Source organism: Schistocerca piceifrons, chromosome 3 (genome assembly GCF_021461385.2).
Source record: "Schistocerca piceifrons isolate TAMUIC-IGC-003096 chromosome 3, iqSchPice1.1, whole genome shotgun sequence".
NCBI classification, from domain to species: domain Eukaryota; kingdom Metazoa; phylum Arthropoda; class Insecta; order Orthoptera; family Acrididae; genus Schistocerca; species Schistocerca piceifrons.
Genome location: NC_060140.1, coordinates 750696767 through 750724154, shown reverse-complemented (window position 1 = coordinate 750724154; position 27388 = coordinate 750696767).

The window sequence follows — 27388 nt, the reverse complement described above, 5'->3', positions numbered from 1 at the left end:
TGTGTGTGTGTGTGTGTGTGTGTGTGTGTGTCAAGAAAGGTTAGGTTAACCTCAGCACTGCCTCCTGCTTTATCATTCTGCTTGCCACAAGAATGCCTAATTAGGCTGGCGACCCGTTTTAATATGTAATGTAATGTTATAACTTGCTTTTGTGGTGGGAACACGTCTGTTCCTCACCCACCGTTTACTGTTGGTTAAGCTATGCTGGAGTGTTTCGGAAACGAATCCCAGTTTGATGTTCTGTTTCCATTAGGTTATCTCACGGTCACAATTCCAAAATACCTCGCAGAGGTGTAACGTTAACAACGATTGCTGTTTAACACTCCATGTTAATTGTAGCTTTTGACATGTGCTTTGTACGTAACGTTTCTGCTTACAGTGCAAAGATTACACACGAAGCAAAGATACCTGTTATTTCCCGACAAGCGAAGCTCTTAACTACCTAACGTAAGCAAAGAGGTTGTGTAGGAGATGCAAGTATCAGTAACAGAGAGAACGGCTACGTGTGTGAACGTACTATACAAATGCATTTACACACCCTCGAACACACACACACACACACACACACACACACACACACACACACACACACACACACACACACACTAAGCACAATCTTTCATGGGAGATAAAGTATAGTAGTAATAAAAGGTTGACAATACGTACACACAGATAAGACAAGCGACACCATGCGGACAGCTTACTTAAATTTATTCACACAGTATGGAATTTGTAGAGATCTGAGAATGTGTCACAAAGTTTGTGAAACAATTTTTCTGTTTCTGTCGCTTTAATTTACCTGTATTTATTGACACGACGCGTTTCAGCAACTTTTTGCCGTAATCAGGTATCTACAATTAAACGTGCATTAATTTTTACTTAGGCCTACATGTTCCTTTGAAGTGTATTAAGGCCTACACGCTCTGTGTTCCAGTGAGGACTGAAATTTATCCATTTTTGCTGAATACGTCGTTATATGTTACACAGAGTACAGAAGTAAACATACCAGCAGCAATTCGGATATTCACTGGAAACCTATTTTACAAAAGTGAACAAACAGTGTTACGTCAAAAATTGCTCACTGTTCTCGTGAGATAAACCAGTAGTTATTTCGGGATCAGCAATGAAGGGACGAGTTTCATTTTGTTACTTGTTTCGATTCTATAAGTAGTAGATGTAAAAGCAAGGTTGTAATAGTCCAGAAGAAGTCCACTGAATCTGCCATTAATATATTAAGGGCGGAAAGCCCATGGAACGAAAATAAATAGTACAGTGCAGCAAAAAACAGGATGCTTGAGTTTATAAAACGAAAATATCCTTGCTCCGGAAAATGATCACACCAACAAACGTGATGTACTGAACAGTGTTATTGTTCATATTTGTAGCCATTTCTCTTCAATGGTTACAGTGATTTTTGGCAGCTCAACTAACTACTTACGAGTAAATGATCGTATTTTTTAGACTTACATTCGTTACATATCCTTTCCACTTCCAAAATACAGCAGTTTTTTCACGATAAAACATTACGGAACAGTCTTGTTAGCCCCCCCCCCCCCCCTCTCTATTTTGCTTGCATTATAGACAATTGGACTGTTAATTATTACCTGTTTTCAAAAATTGTCTTCGCAGCACATTCTCATCAATTTAAAAACAATATTTCCGGTCCTGTCGGCACCGATCGTGCTCTGATCTCTAAGACAAGTAAGTTTTAAAGTTAAAGGAGAAGTTACGCAGACTGCCTCAAAATTCAAATGCAACAAAACAATGTTTATGTATAAGGTGCTTATTATTCTATTTAAAATTAAAAAAAAAATAAATGGTGTAAACGTATTAGCCTACTGTCATAGCCTACCTTTGTATTTACTGTACTGAACTTTTACAAATGCATTCCAATTGTGTCACAAATTCCCGTAACTGCAGAGTTTGTAAAGCAGTTTTATCCATTTTATTGTTCGAAGTAGCAGTGTAAGCTATTTAAAACTTTTATTGAAGTAGTGAATAGCACACAAACAGTTAATCAGTAGGCCACCAGAAGATTAGCCCAGGGGGATTAGCCGGCCGATATGACCGAGCGGTTCTAGGCGCTTCAGTCTGGAACCGCGCGACCGTTACGATCCCAGGTTCGAATCCTGCCTCGGGCGTGGATGTGTGTGCTGTCCTTAGGTTAGTTAGGTTTAATTAGTTCTAAGTTCTAGGGGACTGATGACCACAGATGTTAAGTCCCATAGTGCTCAGAGCCATTTGAACCAGGGGGATTAGCTTTTATACACAGGAGCCTCCTCATTGACAATGCGGCTTCCGCACTTCATTTTACTGTATCTTAATTTTGATGTAACTGTTCCGTTAGTTAATATCGTTGTGTCAGGTTACAGTTTACAATCGCAACATACCTACTTCATACGTTCAACGTACGTGTGCTGTCCTAATCGTGCTGTGATAGCACTTAAGCACCACGTAGATGGTAGCTACTTGTTATAACACGTTGGTAAAGGTCCGAAGGCCAGACGATTAACAGACATTAGAACGAGAAGCAGATGAGCAAAATTATGTGTGTGTCTTTATAGCATGACTGTTAGTGACTGTAAACTTGTCGGTACACAGAATTTAACAGCGCAGTAAAGTTACATGGCAACTAGATATGGGTATTTTCATTCACTGTAACATAATAGAAATAAATTTAGTCCTATGTGACGTGCGACATGTTAAGCATCGTGTAAATGTTACTAAGATGCGAAAACTGAGAAGCGGCGTCCGCGAAGGTGTAGCGGTAGCCGATTGTCGCCGGCGATACAGAGCAGTAGTAGAGGCGGCAGCAGAAGACGTCGTCCTAGACTCGCTCCCCTGTGCAGGTGGTCCGCCCGCATCTGATAGCGTACGCCGGCTACGACCAGGCAGCCGACGCGGCGCGAATGCGGCCCGCTATCTGGACGTATCTGCGCTCCCCGCCTAGGATAACTCAGAGCGGAGTCAGGCTGCCGCTGCACGCAACGCCGGCAGCCACTCTGCAAGGGCGGCAAACAGCCTGTACAGCGCGATACGTATCTGCCTCCGACGCCGCAATACAAGATTCCCTGGAGTATCGCTAAATATTACACAGCAGCATAAAATGCTCTCTCGTCTATCATTCTGGCCGGCGCTTCAGGGAAACGGACGCAGCTGAAATCGTACCAGGACAAATTATTGTCTCGAATAATCTTCTTCAGCATTACTTAGCGGATTAAGCTTACAACCTGTTCCAGCTTCACGGAAGGTATTTGTTTCTCGGCCGTACTAGAGGGTGTCTTAGGGGGAGTGTTCAATATTCAAGGATAGGACCAAGGACGTAGCCGGGATTTTATCAAAGAGTGGGGAAGGGGTCCTATTTGTTAAACAGGACCTTAAAATTGCTCATGTTTTTCATTTATTCAGAAACGACATTCATATATTTCTTTAATTTTATGTAAATGATTTGCTTTCGGGGCGCCTTCAAATGCATACTTGGATATTTCTTTATTTGGCACAATGATAATTGCAATAATATTTGTTTTGTAAATAGAAACCGCTTTTTTGCCGTAATGTACTTTATTTTTACCAGACGCGTTACGCCTTTTCAGTGGGATCTAGAATAATACATTCTTGTTTTAATATGTGATATTTGTGGATTATAAAACAGCTCACGTATCGTTTTTTACGTAAATAATGCAGGAAAGTCCAAAGGAACTTTGCATCGTAATCTGAATAACACAGACGTTGCAATATCTGCTGAAACCGGGCAAACGACAAGTACAACGTCTGACCTATACGGGAATGTACATAATGGATATACGAGTACAGGTCGTAGACTCATGGTTGACGACGTATGGAAGTTTGGGTGTGGCCGTGAGCAGTGCACGGATAGCCATATGGGTCGCGAGAAAACAGCCGGCACGGTAGCTCAGCGTATTCGGTCAGACTGTCAGAGGGTTAACTGCCCTCTGCAATAAAAAAAAACTGAGTGAACGAATCAAAGATGAATTTAAACACATGTCATGGGACGTCCACCCCGGACAAATGCAACAAACATTAACGAACAAAATGAGTTAAGCAAAAAAAAAAAAGAAAAAAATGGTGAGGCGATTACTCGTGTTAAGCTGGCAATCCGCGTTCGAGTCCCGGACCGGCACAAATTTTCATTGTCTTCATTCCATTATACAACTGATGTTATTCCTTATTCGCAATTGCGAATGCTTTTGATGTTGTAACCTTCCTGTATAAATAAAAAAATATAAAATAATGATGCGTAACCTTCCCTAACAGAAAATAAAAATAATTAAATTTGAGTAATTAACTTCTGACGTATGAAAAAATGGTTCAAATGGCTCTGAGCACTATGGGACTTAACATCTGAGGTCATCAGTCCCCTAGAACTACTTAAACCTAACTAACCTAAGGACATCACACACAGCCATGCCCAAGGCAGGATTCGAACCTGCGACCGTAGTGGTCGCGCGGTTCCACACTGAAGCGCCTAGAACCGCTCGGCCACACCGGCCGGCTTGACGTACGAAAACTGATAAATCTTAACTCATGAAAAACTGATACATTTTGACGTAAGCAGCGCTGCGCCATGGCCCTGTGAAATCAATCTGAATCTGTCCGTGAGAAATAAACTGACAAATTCTTACCTCGTGATGGTGTTGCCGGATAACACTGTCTATATATCTGCTCGTAAATGGCACAGCTTAGTGCAGTGCTGGCCTATTTACAAATACTAGATAACATTTGTCTGAGATCTGAATTACTAGAAACACTGACTTTACTTAGTGAGACATTTTCACAGCTGCTCGTGTAACTGCTAAAGAACATATGACTATGATCTGACAAAAATTCTCGAATATTTTAATTTAGATAAATGACCGGATCGGGACTGGCAATGACTTAAGGGGAAATTATCCTTTTATAGTTGACTGGTAAAAACAATTATATTCTGAAAATTTTTTACGTTTTTGATAAAGATCTACAATCCATTACATGGGAAAATTGAATACATTACAAATCTGGGTCAAATGGTGCTGACGAATCACAAAAGTAAAGATTGAAACAAAATCATATTAACATCTCAGACAGGTAACTTAACTACGCGCATGCCAATAAAAATAATAAAATTTGCCTTACAATAGATGGTTGACTTACTTACACTGCCGATTTTTCATTATATTAACAATTATTCATTTGTTCAGCATCATCTCATTCCATGGTATCGTTTAGCTCTGCGGCTGATCACAATTATTATTCATTTCCATATAATAAAATTTTACAATTTGTTCTACCCTGTGACTTTAACAACTACTGACTATAAACTGCGCTGTACCAGCGACAGACTACAACTACACTGTAGCACCGAGCGACTGCAACCGCTGCAGAGACTACTCTGACCTGCGACTCTATTGCAGCTCTCTTTTAACAGGGGCAAAGATATTTTATGTCTCAGACGGCGCCTGTGAATTGTCGTTCTAGCAAGTGAGCAATACGTCGAGATTACATTTGCTCCAGCGGGGTGGTGAACCCCTTACAATGTGTTTCGTGACGGCTGTGGTCGCCGCAATGCCTGTCTTGTGGACATGCATGCATCTCCGAAGGATCTTTGCATCATAATCAAAATAACACAGGCACTGCAAGGTCGTGAACAATGTTTAAGCTTTCACTGTTCTCCGTTTCGCATTTGTGTGTAAGTGGGACTTTTCGTGCATTTTTACTTTTTCTCACAAATGTATAATATCCTTAATAATAATAATGTATTAGTTAACGTATTAGGTACCAAGTTCAAAAGCATTCTTATCTTGCACCCACACAACATTGAATGTTCGCTTCTATCATGCTTCTTTCTCAGACAAAGAATGTGGTCTGGAAGGCCCTAGTTCTTTGGCGGCTAATTTTTCCTTGAAATTTTCCTTTCTGTCAGCAGTTAAAACAGATTCATCAGAGTTCATGTTTGCACTGCACGGGAACGCCGCTTCCTGCACAGTAAACAACCAACTCCCAACATGAATTGCCGTTTGCGGAAATAATTAAATTTAAGTAGTACTATTTCCAACTAGGTCACTTCACTAGACTACAGATGAGTCGATGAGAACCATAACGGCCAAAAGCACACCATTTGATGCTGTAAAGTGTCTCTATTACGACAAGAAGTATTCTGAGAGCCCCAGTTGTAGTACTGAAGCTGCAGTACTGTGTGGTCCCAGGTAGAATTCATAAAGGAAATAGAAGCACTCATTGTAACGTAGAGCGTTTCGTCAGGTGTTCCTTTAGTATGCGGGAAAGCTTCTAACTCCAGTGGTAGACGCTACGACAGAGGCGTTGTGCATCATGGTCTGATTCACTGCTAAGACTCGAGAGCCCACGTTCATAGAACATTCAACCAATAAATTGCTTTCTCCATTAAGTACCTCACAGAAGGATAGTACTTTAGTACTTGATAGATCGTGTGCCACACCGGAGCTCACCAACAGTTGGCTTCGCGTGCAACATTCACGACTGGACCAGCCAAAGGGAACAGCGACAGTGGTGCACGAAGCACACAGTGTAAGGTGGCTTGCGAAGTACAGATGTAAATGTATATTTCGTTTATTAGTGGCACTTTCATATACATAACTAATATCACAGCCTAAAAGTGAAAATGCAACTTCTGTTCTATTTGTTGTTCGTCTATTATTATTTTGGATCTTGCACAACCATCATGAATGGAAAATCCTATTCCCAAAACGAAAAAAACAAGTAACACTCTTTGTTCTGCGTTATAAAGCTATACATCTACGGTGGTTGTGCCCATATCAACTTTGGCTGTGCTTAATTCCTATTAGGGACGCAATTACATGTTCTTTCTACACTGTTGTATTTGGACAGTAACGTGTTGTAATCATATCACATAACTTATTCATATGTGTCGAATGATGATGTCCAGAGGTCGAAATTAGCTAACAGTAGATAAAATAAAATAGAGTGTTACAAATAAAAACCACGAAGGAAAATGACTTCTCCTAAGAAATTCACATTTGGCGTGAACTAAAGTATACAGAGGTTATTGGAACAGTCACGTGACACGACTGGGGAATTTTGCTATCTTTGTAAACGCAGTAAGGGCTACAGATGGGGACACGCCCTTCTTTCTAGTTTATAGCACAACTACACGTATGTCCCGTTTCCATCATACGAGTCTTGCCTCCGTCCTGGATCGTTTGAAGTAACAAAAGGTCCTCTATGAAATTATCGAAAGGTGCCACAAAGCGATTACTCTACACTCCATCAATTGGAACATTCGTTTCATGGTTTCACATCTCTTTGTGTAAATTACGAAGTCCGGTTCCACCAGACGACAGTTTAGGTCAGGAGCAATCACACCGTCAGAGCTCCGGCTGGAGAAATGATTTAAGTGGAGCGGGAGGTGCCTGTGCTGCCCATGTTAAAATCACTAAGTTTGAGGAACATTTATGAATAAACTACCAAATAGAAAATTTTGAATTTCTTTTTTACATATAGAGTGGTTTAGTATTGCAGTTATGACAGAGGGATTTTGGAGTATCTTTTCTAGTTTCCTTCCAATTATTTTTTTATTAATGACCCAAATTTTTTTAGAAATAATTGCTTTATAATTAAACTGAAATGAAACTACTGAACATATTGCCAAATGGCTGTGTTCCAATGTAAGTTTGACCACTAGGAGTGCTGTATAAAAATTTCATCTCTCTAGCTTAGAGTGGATTTTGAGAAAATGTTCCTTATATTCGAAAAATTCTAATTTACGGGAAATGGCTATCAAAGTTCCTCAATACATTCCTGCACTATAGGATGGATTATCAGGGTCTTCTTCTTCATCCTCCAAAAGCTTCCACTTCTGTCTTCTTTTTTGGCCTGTTGTTCCATCATACTTCATATGCCTTTCTCTTCTTTCTGCTCCTCTTATCCTTTCTCTGTCAATATTTCTTAGTGCTCGTACAGTGTTCACCCCAGCTGTAAATCCTAATGCCTTCAGAACTTCACACTTCACACTGTTCCCTTGGTTGTAGGTTGCTATTGCATCATAAATGCCAAAGTGCAGTGTTTTCATGCTTACAAACACCATTTTAGGAGTCACTTTCCAAATCAAATTGTTTACGCTCTCATTAGGATTCTGCGGCTTTCCGTGTAGACATTTGTGTAACAATTCTGGCTGTGCTAAGTCATGAAAAATTGGTTTTATTGCATTTATCACAGCTGGTGGCAAACCATGTTTGTGATCATAGTCCTTTTTTGTATTATATTTGCACCAGGAATCTTTTGGGCACAGGCTGTGTTGAGGGTATTCATTGGAAGAGGCAGTATGAAGGAACAATGCCCACACTGCTTTCGCATGTCACTAACATTACTAGTATTTTGCCTTATAGCATACCCATAGTATCTCTGTAGACGTTCAATCAACTCATCAGTAAGCCTGTCTTTCCCTCCTATTGTCTTTCCATCACTGAGCTTACTTGAACCCAAACGCTTTTGCACATGCCCAACGCATTCCAACTGTATAACTACAAATTCATTTCCATATGGTTTCAGTTCCTCTATAGTCTTGAAACCTTTGGAGTCACCATCCCCAAGGTAGTATTTGCTAGATGTCACAGGGCTATGGCCGGCCATGTGTTGCTCAGCAGAAGAACGCACTGTTTCAGTAATTGTAGTATCGCAACTTGGTATTAGTGTTAATTTGCTTTTCCCTACGTTCTTCCTCTTCTTATATACACGGTTACTAAAACGTGGCATCGTAAGCAGAACAACGCTTTACACAAGAAATATAATACTACCAACAACAGGCACAACATTGAACTAATTCGAAACGGTAAACAGCAAAGAGACGATGTTCCGCGCTCTTAGCGCTTCATTTGTCACAGAAAACAATGTAGCCAACCCTTGCACACTCGCTGTATGCGTAACATAAGGCACTGTATGCGTAACAGGCCGAGAAAATCCCAAGCAGTTCGCCAGGAAGTCACGAGAGGGTGTTGGATGCATTCAGCGGCCGCCCATTTCCTCTGCAGGCGTGGGGGAAAATGGTAATAACTCCACTTCTAGGGCGAGTAGAACAATAATTCAAAGTTTACATTAAAGAGGAATGTTCCAATTAATTTTTGGTAGCAAAAAAAATCGTAATTTTTTGGATTTGACCACCTCCGGCTCCCCTTAAGTGGTTTACAAACTTTAGTACCGATGGGTGCAAAAAAAGGGCTTGCGGATGCAGTGAAAATGCGACTGTAGTCTAAATTCTCTTATACATGCAGTTCTATGCTTGAAACAAAGCTAGCTTTCATATATTCCAATAAATTTTCTCGGTCATTTGCGATTCATTTGCTCCACATCGCTCGCTGTTGTGCCGCATTAATTTATACTGTGTATCTTCCAGTATACCAGTCACACAGTGACGGAAAAAAATCGCACACCAAGAAGAAACTGTGCGACATAGACGAAAATTGGTAGGCGTGTTTCTAGATCTGAAAGATTATGTCTATTCAGATTTCGCGTCATTCGCATAAGGCTGCACTAGTAGCGCCGCTACGTGGACGCAACTCAAGTTTGCTTTAAATACACGCTGTAACGTTCACGAGCATTAGTTACCTTTGAGATTGGATGTGGTGAGTTGATGTTAGTTAAGAATGCCTTTAAGGCGACAAAAACGCCATCATCAATGCCTCACTGACTCTGAACGAGGTCTACATCTACATTTATACTCTATAAACCACCTTGAGGCGCATGGCAGAGGGCTTCGGATGGTAACTTGGCACTTCCGAGAGGGAAGGCCATTGTGTTCGGCGTATGGCCCTGGCGCAACGTACTACATATACAACAGCACTCTGAGCAGCTGCTGGTACCACAGTGACACAACGAATTGTTACATATCGGTTACTTAAAGGTCAGCTCCGATCCAGACGCCCCAATAGTGTGCATTCCACAGATGCCAAACCACCGCCAAGCCCTCAAGCGAAGGCTCATTGAAGAGCAGGGTGGAGGTCTGCTGTGTTTTCTGATGATGGCCGTGTGTTGGTTAGGGGTAGGCCAGTAGAGGGCCTTCAAACAAGCTCTATGCGTGCTAGCCACACTGGACCTATACCTGGCGTTAGGGTCTGGATTGCTATTTCGTACAACAGCAGGAACACTCTCGTGATTATCCTACGTACCCTGACTGCAAATTGTACTTCGTTCTGGTGGTCTGACCTGTTCCCAAAGGGGGGGGGGGGTTCCAACAGGATAACTCTCACCCACATACCGCTGTTGTAATTCAACATGCCTTGCAAACTGTCGACATATTCCTGGCCTACTCGATCACTAGTTCTGTCTTCAGTCGGGCTTATATAGGACGTCATCGGACGACAACTCCGGCTTCATTCACAACGAGGAATAACCGTCCCTGTATTGACCGACCGAGTTCAACAGACGTGGAACACTATCCCACAAACTGACATCCGGCGCCTGTACAACATAATACAAGCACGTTGGCATGCTTGCATCCAACATACTGGCGGTTACACAGCTTATTAACGTACCAGCATTTCACATTTGCATTAGCTTATCTCGCGCTTAAATTACCTTGTTAACTTGCTATGTTAATCACTTACATATTTTACCTAGACAAATGTACACTACTGGCCATTAAAATTGCTACACCAAGAAGATGAAGTGCTACAGACGCGAAATTTAGCCGACAGGAAGATGATTACCTTTTCAGAGCGTTCATACAAGGTTGGCGCCGGTGGCGACACCTACAACCTCCTGACATGAAAGTTTCCATCCGATTTCTCACATACAAACAGCAGTTGACCGGCGTTGCCTGCTGAAACGTTGTTGCGATGCCTCGTGTAAGGAGGAGAAACGCGTACCATCACGTTTCCGACTTTGATAAAGGTCGGATTGTAGCCTATCGCTATTGCGGTTTATCGTATCGCGACATTACTGCTCGCGTTGGACGAGATCCAATTACTGTTAGCAGAATATGTACTCGGTGGGTTCAGGAGGGTAATACGGAACGCCGTGCTGGATCCCAACGGCCTCGAATCACTAGCAGTCGAGATGACAGGCATCTTATCCGCATGGCTGTAACGGATCGTGCAGCCACGTCTCGATCCCTGAGTCAACAGATGGGGACGTTTGCAAGACAACAACCATCTGCACGAACAGTTCGACGACGTTTGCAGCAGCAGGGACTATCAGCCCGGAGACCATGGCTGCGGCTACCCTTGACGCTGCATCACAGACAGAAGCGCCTGCGATGGTGTACTCAACGACGAACCTGTGTGCACGAATGGAAAAACGTCATTTTTTTCGGATGAATCCAGGTTCTGTTTACAGCATGATGATGGTCGCATCCGTGTTTGGCGACATCGCGGTGAACGCACATTGGAAGCCTGTATTTGTCATCGCCATACTGGCGTGATGGTATGGGGTGCCATTCGTTACACGTCTCGGTCACTTCTTGTTCGCATTGACGGCACTTTGAACAGTGGACGTTATATTTCAGATGTGTTACGACCCGTGGCTCTACACTTAATTCGATCACTGCGGACGCCTACATTTCAGCAGGATAATGCACGACCGCACGTTGCAGGTCCTGTACGGGCCTTCCTGGATACAGAAAATGATCGACTGCGCCCTGGCCAGCACATTCTCCAGATATCTCACCAATTGTAAACGTCTGATCAATGGTAGTCGAGCAACTGGCTCGTCACAATACGCCAGTCACTACTCTTGATGAACTGTGGTATCGCGTTGAAGCTGCATTGGTAGCTGTACCTGTACACGCCATCCAAGCTCTGTTGGACTCAATGCCCAGGCGTATCAAGGCCGTTATTACGGCCAGAGGTGTTGTTCTGGGTACTGATTTCTCTGGACCTATCGACCCAAAGTGCGTGAAAATGTAATCACGTGTCAGTTCTAGAATATTTGTCCAATGAATACCCGTTTATCATCTGTATTTCTTCTTGGTGTAGCAATTTTAATGGCCAGTAGTGTATTACCGAAATTTAAATACTCTACATCAACTATTTTTTAGTGCTGTAATTTTTCTCCCGTCTGTGTTCATACTTACCTACCTTGTAGTTACGAGTGTGTCGGCTTAAAGTGGCTGCTCGATCCTTTGTAACCCAAGAGTGGGCTGATCCAAGTTCTCACCTCGGTTAACAATCTCCATATCCCTTTGGGCGCGTCCTAACGGTACCTAAACCAGATTTCCACAGAGTGCTTCAGGAAAGTCTGAAGTCCACGAACATTAAGCCTGTCGACCTGTGGCTTTCGTTGTGAATGCAGAGTGCAGTAATGGTCGTAACAAGGTCACTCGCGTGGATCCGCGCGAGCACCAGTCAGGGTGGGCGTAACCGCGGCGAGGAGGACCGGAAGAGCTGAGTAGTCCCTCTGGGGAAAGGGTGGAGCCCTTGAGGCGACAAAGCCGCCGCAAGGCGCAGGTATGCGCACCCCACAGGGCTCTGATTTACGGCAGTAGCAGGGTGTCAGCCTGCGGTCTCACGGCCACCAGACTGGCTTCCGCGGGCTCGTTTGATGAGCCGACTACACACTGTCGTCCTAACTAGAGCCATCGTTAGGACGACAGGAACTCTCATTTCTCTCCTCTCACTGTATGATATTACAAAGACTGAAACGTCATATGTTGACAGCAATTATGTGGTTATCTGCAGTTAAAGAGAAACGCCATTTTCACTTTTCATTACAATGATAAAAAAGTAACGTTAGTTACTCCAGTGGTCTAGGGCAGTCGTTCCCAAACTTTCTGAGACTTACTGAGTTGAATCAGATATCAGCTACACACCACATTTCCTCTCACCATCATCAACAACATCTAACTGAAGTTTAAAATGAAACAGAATCTTTTTCTACCCTTTCATTTTTAAAATAATGGAAGATAAAAGCTATTTAGACTGTGCAGCTGTTTTGTTAAACTATGAACTAATGAGTCAGCGAGATAATTGGTTTTGCTTATTTTTGACCATTTTTATAGGATGATGGAGCAAATCTCATTTCATTGCGAGTGCTACGTACAACCCCTCGTCAGATAAGAAAGATAACAATACACATTGAGAGTGGACACTAGTTACAAAACGTGCTTCTTCTAAACCTTTTCCATCTGTAGAGGCACTTGCTTCAGCACAGCCTGCACCCCCGTTTAAAATCAATCAAATTGTGTGCACTATACTTGGGCTTAAAGTTTGAACATCACTTGCTGGACTCCTTCCTTCTGACCGGAAAACTTCAGGCTGGTAATTCTCTGAGCCCGACGACTGCCATTAATAATAATAATAATAATAATAATATGCAGGCCGTACATCGGTGTACTTGCTATTGCTATGTTTTCAGTTAGTTTGTTTATTGTTGCGAAGTGAATAATGAATAATTTTTTATCTATTGCAGAAGCTACCTTCAACTCGCGGAAGACTTTTCATGAGATATTTAAACATATGTGATGTATATGTCTTGGTTTTCCAATCACAGACGCAGAGTGAAAAGTACAAAGTATGTATGTAGTGAGTGGACTATGTGAAATATATGTTGTTCCTACATTCTTTTCACGAGCTGTAACCTTCACCACATTATCTCACGTGTTAATGCTAGTATTTGAAAAATCCATGATGACGTCGGCGATATTTCCTGCTCACTAGGCAACTGTCGGTCACGGAGGATTTTCGTTTGTGGCGGCATAACCTCTGTAGACAGTCGCGTCACTTAGTTTTCCTGAATTCCGATGCTAGGCGAGCGGCTGTATCATTGTACGAGTAAAACAGATGTGATTTCTGGCGTTCCCCAAGGTAGTGTTATCTATATATACGATTTACGAAACGATCTGAGCAGCCGTCTTAGGTTGTTTGCAGCCGATCGTGTCGTTTATCGTCTAGTAAAGTCATCAGAAGATCAAAACAAATTGCAAAACGATTTAGAAAAGATATATGTATGGTGCGAAAACTGGAAATTGACCCTAAATAACGAAAAGTGTAATGTCGTCGACATAAGTGATATAAGGAATCCATTAAAGTTCAGAATCGGTCAAATCTAAAGGCCATAAATTCAACCAAATACCTAGGAATTACAATTACAAACAACTTAAATTGGAAGGAACACACAGAAAATGTTGTGGGTAAGATTAACCAAAGACTGTCTTTTATTGGCAGGACACTTAGATAATGTAACAGCTCTACTAAAGACAGTGCATACACTACAATTGCCGGCCGGTGCGACCGAGCGGTTCTAGACGCTTCGGTCTGTAGCCGCGCGACCGCTAGGGTCGCAGGTTCGAATCCTGTCTCGGGCATGGATGTGTGTGATGTTCTTAGGTTAGTTAGGTTTAAGTAGTTCTAAGCTCTAGGGGACTGATGACCTCCAATGTTAAGTCCCATAGTGCTCAGAGCCAATTGAACCATTTTTGAACTCTACAGTTGTACTTAACCAAAGATTGCCTTTTATTGGCAGGACTCTTAGATAATGTAACAGATCTACTAAAGACATTGCATACACTAAAATTGTCGGTCCTCTTCCAGAATACTGCTGCGCCGTGTGGAATCCTTACCAGACAGGATTGGCGGAGTACATGGAGAAAGTTCAAAAAAGGGCAGCAAGTTCTGTATTATCGCGAAACAGGGGAGAGAGTGTCACTGAATTGGGGTGGACATCATTAAAATAAAGGCGTTGCGCCGGAATCTTCTCACGAAATTTCAATCAATTTTCTCCTCCGAATGTGAAAATATTTTGTTGACGCCGACCTGCATGTGAAGAAATGATCATCATAATGAAATAAGGGAAATCAGAGATCGCACGGAAAGATATAGCTGTCTATTTTCCTCGCGCGTTGTACGAGATTGGGATAATAGAGAGTTATTGTGAAAGTTGTTCAATGAACCCTCTGACAGGCACTTGAATGTGATTTCAGACTATGCATGTAGATGTAGATGTGGATGTAGATGTGCGGCACGGGGAATGGGTACGGAGTGTTCGGGTGCGACCTCTCCAGGCGACGGCGATAGGCTCCGGCTCACAGGTCGACTATAATCGTCTGCAGTTGCCTGGAGTGGTTACGACTGTTTTGTTGGTTGACTTCTGGCGGCGTAGTAGTCGTCGATTACTCGTCTTCTTTCTCCTCAGTAGCGTACAACATGTTCAGGGCGCCCACAGAGAAAACAGGCCGGCGTGTTGTCGTCATCCAAACGCATGTTCTTCCGGGGGACGTTTTACTTGGTGGACGAGTTGCTGGTCGGGTGCTGGGTTGGTGTTTGATGGCAACGGCGCAGGTCCTTGGTGGTCGAGTAGTGAACCTCTTCTTCAACATTCTCTATTACCAGAATGAGATTTTCACTCTGCAGCGGAGTGTGCGCTGATATGAAACTTCCTGGCAGATTAAAACTGTGTGCCCGACCGAGACTCGAACTCGAACTGCCAGGAAGTTTCACATCAGCGCACACTCCGCTGCAGAGTGAAAATCTCATTCTGGAAACATCCCCCAGGCTGTGGCTAAGCCATGTCTCCGCAATATCCTTTCTTTCGGGAGTGCTAGTCCTGCTAGGTTCGCAGGAGAGCTTCTGTAAAGTTTGGAAGGTAGGAGACGAGATACTGGCAGAAGTAAAGCTGTGAGACCGGGCGTGAGTCGTGCTTCGGTAGCTCAGATGGTAGAGCACTTGCCCGCGAAAGGCAAGGGTCCCGAGTTCGAGTCTCGGACGGGCACACGGTTTTAATCTGCCAGGAAGTTTCATTCTCTATTACCCCCTGACGTGTGGGGTCGACGTGCATGGCCGTAACTCTTGAGCACTCTGTCCAACTTCTTGTCGTCATAAAACCCACTTACAATCTGGAGTATGCCATAGGGACTACATTCGGAAGTTGACCACAAGTCTTTAGTCAGACTCTTTTCGGTTGTATTTGCTCCGTGTGCAGGGACCACTTGATTAATTCTTCCTTTGTTGTGGCATACTTTACCGGAAGAAATTGGTACATATTTTGTGCGACTCCTTCCATCATATGTGCTATTTTGTTGCCTACCGTCATGTTAGAATTCACGACGTGGCTTAAGGTAAAAATATTCTGTCTGTACCAAGGTGTCGTTTCTCCGTGATGTCGGGCCTTGTTTTTAGCTTGTTCTTCCGTTTAGTGGACTTGTTGATTCACGCCAAAAGTTTTCTTTATTTCAGCCTGGAATTTTTCCACGTACTGAACTTTTATTCATTGCTCTCAAACCACTGCTGGGCTGTGTCGTCCAAGTAACAGTACACAATTTCCAAACACATAATGACGTCACATCTGTTATCTGGTGAATCGGTAGAATCGTTTCAGCCATTTCGTCGAGTCCCGAGCAGCGTCTACGGGAAATACTGATGGATGCATGATGTTCAACTGACTTGGAGTCTATCTGCCTCCCGAATATACGGATCTGCTTTTATTCCGTTCCTGTCCATATAGGCAACGGCTTACACGTTGCCCAATTGGAGCCACAGTGATATTGACGTTTCGAAGTAACTGGTATCTCCACCAAATTATGTTACGTGGAAACCACAGTCAAGTCCAAATATGAAATTAGGGAAATGATAAGTACTAAGTAACAAATTACTGGTGCTGGTAGCCGGCCGGGGTGGCCGAGCGGTTCTAGGCGCTACAGTCTGGAGCCGCGCGACCGCTACTGTCGCAGGTTCGAATCCTGCCTCGGGCATGGATGTGTGTGATGTCCTTAGGTTAGTTAGGTTTAAGTAGTTCTAAGTCTAGAGAACTGATGACCTCAAAAGTTAAGTCCCATAGTGCTCAGAGCCATTTGAACTGGTGCTGGTAGGTTTTGAACTGAATACCCGCAGTATGATATGCAGTGACGCTAACCACTATGCTACACTGAAAGTGCCACAGCTCAGGCCAGCATTCCGGATGTAAAATAATCCCCCACTCAGATCTATGTCCGGAGCCTGCTCAGGAGGATGTTGTCATCAGGAAAAAGAAAACCAGCATTCTACGGATCGGAATATGGGATATTAAATCATCTTTGTGAGTAGGTTAGAGTATTTAAAATGGGAACTGGATAGGCTGAAGTCAGGTATAATGGGGATTAGTGAAGTTCGGCGGGAGGATGAACAGACCCTGCAGTCATGTCAGTACAGAGTTAACAGCACAAAACCGTATGTAGGAGTGCTGGAGGAACAGGTCTAAGAAAGACAATGAAAACAATGCGAGTAACCGTAGTGACTGCAATATAGCAGCTAAGATAAACACAATGCCAAGATCTATCACAGTAGTACTACTTTCGCAGATGAAGAGACTGAAAGAATGTGCGATGAAATGAAAGAAGTTATTTAAGTAATTCAGCAAGACGATAATTTGATTGTGATGGGTGACTGGAATTCCATAGTAAGAAAAGGATGATAAGGAAAAGGAGAAGGACAACATGTACTGGGATGAAAGAACGAAAGACAAAGTCACCTTGGGCATAGAGCATAATTTAGTCACCGCTAATACTTGCTTCAAGAATCATGAAAAGAGAACTGGAGACGCTATAATGTTTCAAATGGATTATAAACGGTGTCTGCTCTAAGAGTTGTCAGGCACATTTTCTGTGGTGTTTCGGCAGATACCTGCAATTTCCTTTTTACGTTGAGTAGCTGGAGGCACCCCAAACAAATATTGCTCATCAAGTCCTTTCAGGTGACGTCCAATGTCGGCGGAAAACGTAGGTTTGTTTCCCGCTACAAACACGATGATTTTTAAAACGAAATTTTACTTTCCCATTAGACAGAGCAGTTCCAGATTAATCTAGTGCAATATTTATTTTTACAGCGTGTATCAACAGTGACAGTACAACTCGAAGAGCAATCAGTGTTCCAACAGCGTCAGCACTGCCTTTGCCCACGCTGACCGCTGCCGCCAAGCGTATTGGGCAACCGAGTCGCTGCTGGACTCCTGTTTCTTCTTAATGTTTTACTATCCATGTTAATACACATCCATAAAACCAATATTGCACTAGACTAACCTGGTACCGCTGTGTCGAATGGGCACGTAAACTTAGCTTTAAAAATCATTTTATTTGTAATGGGGGGAAACAAACGTCACTTTCCCCCGACACAGGACGTCGCATAAAAGACACGATGAGCAGGAATTGTTTGGGCTGAGTGCAGCTACACAATGCGGAAACGAAATTGTAAATATCTGCCAAAATACCAGGGAAAATGTGCTTGACGACTCTTGGGAGCGACACCCGGTGTAACGGTAAGACGGACATTTCGAAACTCGATTTTAAGTTGCAACACATTTACAGAGGCAGGTCGGTACTCTGACCATATTGCATTGGTTATGAACTTCAGATTAAGATTGAAGAAACTGAAAAACGGTGGGCAGTTAAAAAACAAATGGAGACTGGATTTGGATCATTAATTGAACAAGATGTTGCTGAGTATTTCAGAAGAAGGATTAGGCAATATTGGACTCAAGTGTTGTCAAGGCCAACTCGGAAGGCAGAACATCGGAGACGTATCACTGAGGTTTTAATACCTTGGAAATGGCAGCCAAAATCCATGTTCTGTTTTCGTGAAAGTTATTTAAATTGTTACATGTAATTGACAGGATAAGCGTCTGTGCTGTTAAACGTAATAACAGGACATATAACTTCATTTAATTCTAAAGGTATTCCTAGCCCCGAACGTAATTGGAATACCGGTAAATTAAAATATGTCGTTCCCTGAGAGATCAAATTACACTCAGTATCTCTACTAATGTTGAGCAATTGTTTCTCTAATTTCGTTTTCCAATTTTTAAAGTAACTGAGAAAGTAAAAGTCTCCTTACCATCCGCTTTTGCCTTCCGCCCGTGTTCATGTAAGGACGCATTTCCTTGTTACTTGTAACTTTAGTAATAATAATGATATTAAATTTAAAAAAAATGGTTAAAATGGCTCTGAGCACTATGGGACTTAACTGCTAAGGTCCTCAGTCCCCTAAAACTTAGAACTACTTAAACCCAACTAACCTAAGGACATCACACACATCCATGCCCGAGGCAGGATTCGAAACTACGACCGTAGCGGTCGCGCGGTTCCAGACTGTAGCGCCTAGAACAGCTCGGCCACTTCGGCCGGCGATATTAAATTCACTTATGCTTTTATTTAGTAGGTATTTGATTAAAGTTCCTTTACTAATGATGTATTCTGGATCTGTTTATCTTACAGCTCTTTAGCTACGTTGAGAAGCGATTGGTTTGGTGACGTGTCGATTTCACACCATCATATGCATGTGTGTGTGTGTGTGTTTGCGTTTTGTACAAGCTGAAACCTGCTAACTAATTTTCTCATTACGTACTCCGAATACTGTTCTATGGTTTACGAATCATTTGGGTGCCCTATTCTCCATATAATCACTGTCAACCGTCGCCACGCTTTTCTGCTCCCCAGTGACGATTCCGCTACCGATACGAAAAGAAATTCTACAAAAAAATACAGGTAAAGGCGCTGTCTATGGCCAAGCAGGAGCTATAATACTGTTTAATAATTGGATCCTAATTACTCGCGTTCTTTAATGTGCTCCTACAGTGGTTACTGTGATTTATCCCAGTTCCGAACAAATATTGTATTACCCGTTCATTCCTTTCAGGGAATGCATTACATAATTTTCTTTTTTAAGTCTCTAGTGTAAAGGGTCGACTAAGCTACTTGAACTGCTGTCCGTTATAGAACCGGTTCTTTTCATTCAGGTACCAGGTGACCAGTGGAGCAGAGTTGTTCCCAATAGGGAATTAATGGGAAGGGAGCACTAGTTCTGCCACTGACGCGAAAACAATAATCCGAAATATCTTAGTTACACTTTAGTGCATACGTATGTATGTCTTATATGTGTGGATTGGTAATAACCAGCGAATGTTTGTCTATACGCTGAAATGTCATAAGCGGTTCTAAGGACATAAAACGATTAGGATTCTAATATCTAACAACCGCCAAGAATTTTTTGTGCACTTTTTTGTTACAAGGAGAGCACTGCTGAGTTAAACAGTGGGGGGGGGGGGGGGGGGGGATACCATTTAGATTAATACCGATTTTTAATATTTTGATAGTAGTATCGGCTCAGTCCTGATTATTAAAAATGCTGTCCTAAGTAGTGCTTACTGGAACTAAATGGCTCACATTCAGGCCACGTCAAAACTGAACCACACGCACAACCGTGAACCAAGCATTAACTTTGCAAATCAATATCTTCTTGAAACAACGCAATGTGAATATTGCATAACATGACATTCACTTAAAAATTATATATAACGTAATCAAACTACACAACAACGTATATGACAAGTATTGGATGATAATAAGTATACATTCAGACGTTTTACCAAACTGAGGAAATTTCAGTTAAGTGCAACAGCATAATCAAGCTTTTCGTTAAGTAACCAGTACATCATATGCTGCTGGATAGGTCAAGTTACTCGCGAGATAAGCCATTGTAAATGTGAAATGCTTGTACATTAATAATCGATGTAACCCCCACAATGCTGAACGCAAACGAGCAATCGTGCATTCGTTGTGTTTTGTACGTTCCGGATGTCAGTTTACGGGATTGAGTTCCACGTCTGTTGCACTTGGTCGGTCAATACAAGGACGGTTAATGCTTGTTGTGGACGACGATGAGTTGTCGTCCGATGATGTCCATATGTGCTCGATTGGAGACAGATTTGGTGATCGAGCAGGCAAAGCCAATATGACGGTACTCCGTAGGGGCCGGCCGGAGTGGCCGAGCGGTTCTAATCCTGCCTCGGGCATGGATGTGTGTGATGTCGTTAGGTTAGTTAGGTTTAAGTAGTTCTAAGCTCTAGGGGACTCATGACCTCAGCAGTTAAGTCCCATAGTGCTCAGAGCCATTTGAACCCCGTAGAGCATGTTTGACTACAAGAGCAGTGTGTAGGCGAACTTATCCTCTCGGTAAATACCTTCTGGAATACTGTTCGTGAACAGAAGCACAAGTCGAATTATCTGACTGACGTACAATTTATATTCACGGTGTGTGGCATAACCACCAGAGTGCTCCTGCTGTCATACGAAATCCAGTGTGTCTAGCACGCATACGGGTTGGTCGCAGATCCTCAACTGTCCTCCTCCTAACCAACACACGGTCATCACTGGCACCGAGGCAGAAGCGGCTTTCATTAGAAAACACAAGAGACCTCCCCCCTGCCCTCCAATTGGCATGACACCACTGGAGTGGTAAACGGCGATTGTTTCGGGACCGTGGAATGCACGCCACAAGGCGTCTGGCTCGCTGTCCTTGAACCAATCGATTTGTAAAGTTCGTTATGTCGCTTTAGTGCCAACTCCTCCTTGAATTGCTGCTGCAGATGCAGGAGGATGTGCCAGAGCCATACACTGCACACGGTGGCCTTCCCTCTCGATAGTCCCACATGACCGTCTGCAGCCCTGTCTTCTTCTGACCGTACATTCTCGTGACCCATCACTGCCAGCAGTCACGTACAGTGGCTACATTCCTGTCAAGTCTTTCTGCAGTATCGTAGAGGGACCATCCAGGTTCTCGTGGCCTTATTACGCGACCTCGTTCAAAATCATGTAAGGTCTTTGTCACCTTAAAGGCATTCTTGACTAACATCAACCCACCATGCCCAATCTCAAAGGTAACTAACTCTCAAGACTCTTACAGCTAGTATTTGAACCAAACCTGATTTGCATTCACATAGTCGCGTCATTCTTAAGCGATTGACATGAAATTTGAAGAGTCGTCATCTTTCAGATGTAGGAACGCACCTACCAGCTTTCGTTTATCTCCCACAACTCCTTCTTCGTGATGCAGTTTTTTTTCCATGGGAGTAGTACCAGCAGATAGTTCAGAACACCCGGAAGGTGATGTACCCCACTCGTATATGCTCCCTGTACATTCTACTGGCATCCCGCCACAGTTTCCTCACATGTGCCAATTTCTTCATCTCGGTAAAGCGCTTGTGCTATGTATTCCTGCTTCTGCCTTCTTCTTTTGCCCTCAGCGCTCAGTGCAGAACCATGGAAACTATTCTATGATGCCCAGACACACGTCCTGTCATTCTGTTCTGTTAGTCAGTGTTTTCCTCTATCATTTTCCACGACTATTTTGTGGAGAACCTCATTTCTAATCACGCCAAAGAATCATCTGCGAGTGTAACACAGTATCCCAAACGCTTTGATTCTCTTTCTTTACTAGTTCCCCCAAAGCCCATCATTTACTTCAGCAGACCTCTGTGTTCCACAGGAACTTTTTCAGGAATTTCTTTTTTCAGATTGCGCCCCACGCTTGATACTAGCAAATGTCTTTTGACGAGAAATGCCTTCTTTACATGCGCTAGTCTGCCTTTTTAAGTCGTCTTTGCTTTGTAAACGATACGTGATTTTGCATTTGATGCATTAGAATTTCTTCTTCTACTGTGTGGTCCTCAGTTTTGAATTTTACCGCCAATCTCGTTTCCACTTATCGCAGTTAATTTGTTCTATGTTAACCCTGCGGCAAGTAATTTCAGTCTCAGTGGATTGTTCTTTCTATTAAACAGGCTCTGTACTTCTTCCTTACTTTCACAGAGAAAAAAACAAGGTCTTCAGCGAATCTTATCACTGGACCATTTAACTCTAAACCTTGATCTTGATCCTGAATATTTATTTTTTTCCTTCACTGATTCTCTGATGTATATGACAAGCAGTAAACACAGAGATGATTCGATATTTGATGATTTCCTTCCCATGTTTTCCATACAGCCAAAAGGCTTTATTTTCGAATCATGTTCCAGTACTCGAACAAAGTGTCCCAGATCTTAGTCTCTCAAGTTTACCATACTTCCTTCTTCCTCTCCTTCTCCCTGTCATGGTTATCTCTCTCCTCTTTGTCCTTCTCGTTCACATATGGTATCCTCATACATGTAGAGGAAGAGATACAGAGAGTGAGGGTGAAGAAGTTCTAGCTATTCATTTATTTGTTCTAATGATTATTTCATTTCCTTAGGATTACTCGATTAGATCTCTAATATAATAACATGCCTTTTAATGATTACTTAGATGGAGATGCTCCAACCAATTTCTTTCTACATACCTGTAATGATATTCCAAATGGTGTCACGAAAAGATACAGACCTCTATCGAAGACTAAAAGGGAATTAATCTTCATTTCGGACATTATGAAATTTCATAACCGGAGACGCAAAATGAAATTGATAGATTTTGGCCGACACCGGAAATCTTCAGGCAATAAAATCATTGCCGTGGTTCATTCCCATCACATTGTTAACTAGCAGTCATCCCTGTGCATCTCCAGTTGAACTTTGCAAAATAAAGAATAATTTGATTATAGCGTTCGAGAGGGGACCGTACAGTTCGTGATATCATTTGGAATAACATTACAGAAAACTGGCCAGATGTTACGCAGTCTTCTATCCCTCCACCATCCCCGCCAAGAAAAGTGGTTGAAGCGTTTTCCCTCAAAATAATCTGCTGTCACTTACAGTATGACTCGAGCAGTAATCCACAATTAACAATGTAGTTTCCTCAGTGGTGGGATTTCATCGCTCTGCATCTGTTTTATGGTCTAAAGATGGCCGCTGACGAAGTAAAAGCAGAAACACAGAATGTTCTTCGTCAAACAAATTCAGTAGAATCGGAGGTCATCATTGTTTCAATATAAATTATGGACAGTCGTACAACCAAAACAAAAATAACCCAAAGTATTGTACTAAATGTTCTCGGTACACATGTCATAAGTCTCATTGGATATCAGAGCTCATGGTAATATCTACCGTTGCTTTTATCAAAAAAGCGACTGACGGTGGAAGACGCAACGGAATCATACAGACGTAGTAGTGTGCTCGCTTCGACCAGAGGCTATATTTGTAACAACGATGAAATGTCAGTCGCAGAATCTGTGTTTCCATGACGACATATCAAACGCGATATGTTCCAACGGATGCAACCATCCACACACATTTCACCTGCGATCAGTAGCGACATACTCGTAGGTAGGCTACATCGCACATGTCGAACAGTCCGCAGCTCGTGGTCGTGCGATAGCGTTCTCGCTTCCCGCGCCCGGGTTCCCGGGTTCGATTCCCGGCGGGGTCAGGGATTTTCTCTGCCTCGTGATGACTGGGTGTTGTGTGATGTCCTTCGGTTAGTTAGGTTTAAGTAGTTCTAAGTTCTAGGGTACTGATGACCATAGATGTTAAGTCCCATAGTGCTCAGAGCCATTTGAACATGTCGAACGATTCATTGCCTTTAATCTGTACACACATAAATAGGCACACTTTCACCTTTGCTAGCCTTTCATTTTTTGTCTGGGGCATATTGTTCTGTAAGTAAATTAAAATCCCATCCCCGGACACTACCCAGCTCGGGAGGTTTCTTTTGGATGTAAAACAAATACCAGAACCGGGGATCTCCGCCCCACTTTTCCCAAACGGGACCGTCTCTGCCCGCTGCTAGCTACCTAGCTCTACAATGTGTCATTAACCAAACAAGCCGCTCTTCCTAAAAAAACAGGAAACTATGCAAACAAGTCGCAAACATACAAATTTATTATGGTGTCTGTTCTTCCAGACTCCTATGCGGTCTCTCGCTATCAGCTTTCCTCTTCAATGACTACCGTATTAGTACTAAAAGGATGGTGTGACAAAAATATTTCAAATAATTTATAATTAAATCAATCCCAAATTGAGATATATTAGATCGGCAATAAAGTAAGTCTATCGAATACTGTTAGAGGGATATGTGCAACGGCTTTCAGATACAGTTAATGCGGATGAATTACAGCAGTAATGCTGCATCAGACCTCAGAAGTATTTCGACTGCCTTGGTTGTCGCACTCTACCTGTTTTTAGCTTTCGTGCCAGTCTAAACGTATTTGTTTCAACCAGAATCATCAGAAGTGAGTATTACACGCGCTCTACGACTAAAAAAGAAACGGCGCACCACGAATGAATTATCCAAATGGGACGAAAATCGGCAAACGTGATGTACATGTTCAGACAAGCAAATGAATCACAGAAACAGGGTGAATTATTCTAGATAAAGAGCTTCACAAATTGGGAAAGTCAGTAACACGTTGGCCCACCTCTGGGCCTTACGCAAGAGGTTATTCGGATTGCACTAATTGACAGAGTTCTTGGATGTCTTCATAAGGGATATCGTGCCATATTCTGTCCCATCGGCGCTTTGGATCGTCAAAATCTCGAGCTGGTTGGAGATCCTTGCCTATGATGCTCCGAATGTTCTCAATTGGGGAGAGACCCGGCGCTCTTGTGGTCAAGGTAGGATTTGACAAGCGTGAAGAAAAAGCAGTAAAAGCTCCCTCAGTGCGCGGGAGGGCATTGTCTTGCTGAAACGAAAGCCCAGGATGGCTTGCCACGACGGACAACAAAACGGGGTATAAAATATCATCGACGTTCCACTGTGCTACAAGAGTACCGCGGATGACAAGAAAAGAGGTCTTGTAAAAGAATGAAATGGCACCCCAGACAATTACTCATGGTTGTCGGGCCATATGGTGGGTGACAGTGAGGATGATATCCCACCCCTGTCCGAGGTTGTCCGCCTGGATTCTCGATGAATTGTCTTCTGTGATAAATCCCCCATCAAACTGAGCCCGAATGACCAGCGCAGACGTGTCTTCGTGTTTGCCAAACCCCACCTTGCCTAGTAAGACAGCCAGACCTCTACCCAGCTGGGAACATTTGGACCATTATGGGCAGAGCCAGCTCGGGATCTACATCGTCAATTGGACAGAATGTGGCATACTGTCCTTCAGGAGAACATCGAACAACTCAGTCAATCAATGTCAAGCCGGATTACTGTTTGCATAAGGGCCAGAGGTGGACCAACGCGTTATTGAGTTGCTGAATTTGTCAATCTCTTTCTCTTGAATGAATTGTGTAGTTTCTCTGAAACTGTGATCATTTGTTTTTTTGCACATGATGTACGTCACATCTACTGATTTTCGTCCCATTTGGTCATTCGGATAATTCCCTAGTTCCTTCTTGGGGCGTCGTTTTTTCCCACATTTCTGAGGATTCTGGTTGAAGCAAATAAGTTTATTTACTATTAAAAACAGTCTTGATCACGATTTATTTATTAAGGTGACCGGTTTCGACCACTACTGAGGTCATCTTCAGACCATTGAGTAGGAACCTCTTTCTGCCGGAGAATTTAGTAGTGATTCTCCGGCAGATAGAGGTTCCTACTCAATGGTCTGAAGATGACCACAGTAGTGGTCGAAACCGGTCACCTTAATAAATACATCGTTATCAAGACTGCTTTTAATAGTAAATATTTGTAACACATTGATCACTGTCACTCACATAATGTATTCAAAATTAACAAATAAGTTGAGACTGGCACGGAACCTAGAAATGCAGAGCGACGCAACCGAGGCGGTCGAGATACTTTTTATACTATTTAAAACTCAGCAGTGTCCCATACGCCACTGAAGGTTGTTTAGTAGAGAGTTGCTGCACGTCAAGGAGAAAGTGACTAAATGTTTACACGTACAGAGCATGAGGCGAAATAAAAAGAAATTTAAAACGTGAGAAATTGGCTAACTTGTGAGCGGTAATTTTTTGTCGGTAATAATCGTTGACTGCTTACTGAGAGACACTTATCGTAGTTCAGGTAGCTTGTATCGTTATCGCTATAGGTACTGTGTCAACCCTAAGTCGAAGTGTTGTGTGGAAATCTTTTATTGAATTAGTTTGGTGTTGTCACTACTGCTCACATGTCACTATCACCTTAGCCGTAAACTGACAAGTACACCAAGAGAAAGCTATCATGTCTAAAAATTATTCAATACATTCAAGATAACAAATTAAGGAGGGAGTAGACCAACGTGTGCCGTTCAATAATGACGCTTATTCCGGAAAGCAAAATGGCAAATCTGGCGGCTTCTGTACAAAAACTAGAAATATGTGAGGAAAATACTGTGAAAAGTGTAGATAGATAGGTGCGTAACTGACGAGATTCATGAACGAGAGAACATGGTATCTCATTCCCACAATATAATATTGCACTAGTGATATTACTGTAGTCAATAGTCTGGGCCGAGGCCGTTTCTCGTTTTTCTCTCCGCAAGGTACTCGCAGCAGTGCCAGTGTTTCGTAAGTGTGCACTGTGAAAGTAAAGACCAGTAAAGGCAAGCAGCTCTCTAAAGAAATTTGTGTGTGTGTTTATAGGAGCCCAGTCCAGGTAACAAAGGTATTTTCATGGACCATAATGCAGATACAATGAGAAACGACGCAATCAAGCCGGCGGAAGTCGCATTACTAGGCAGCTGAGAAATGTCAGGGAAAGATGGTTTCTTAACTCTGCAGTAAACCGAGCGCATGCTTGTTATTTCCATCAGCAGTAACTATGGAAGTACTCAGTCACTTCCTTCTGCAATTATTTACGTGTATTGCT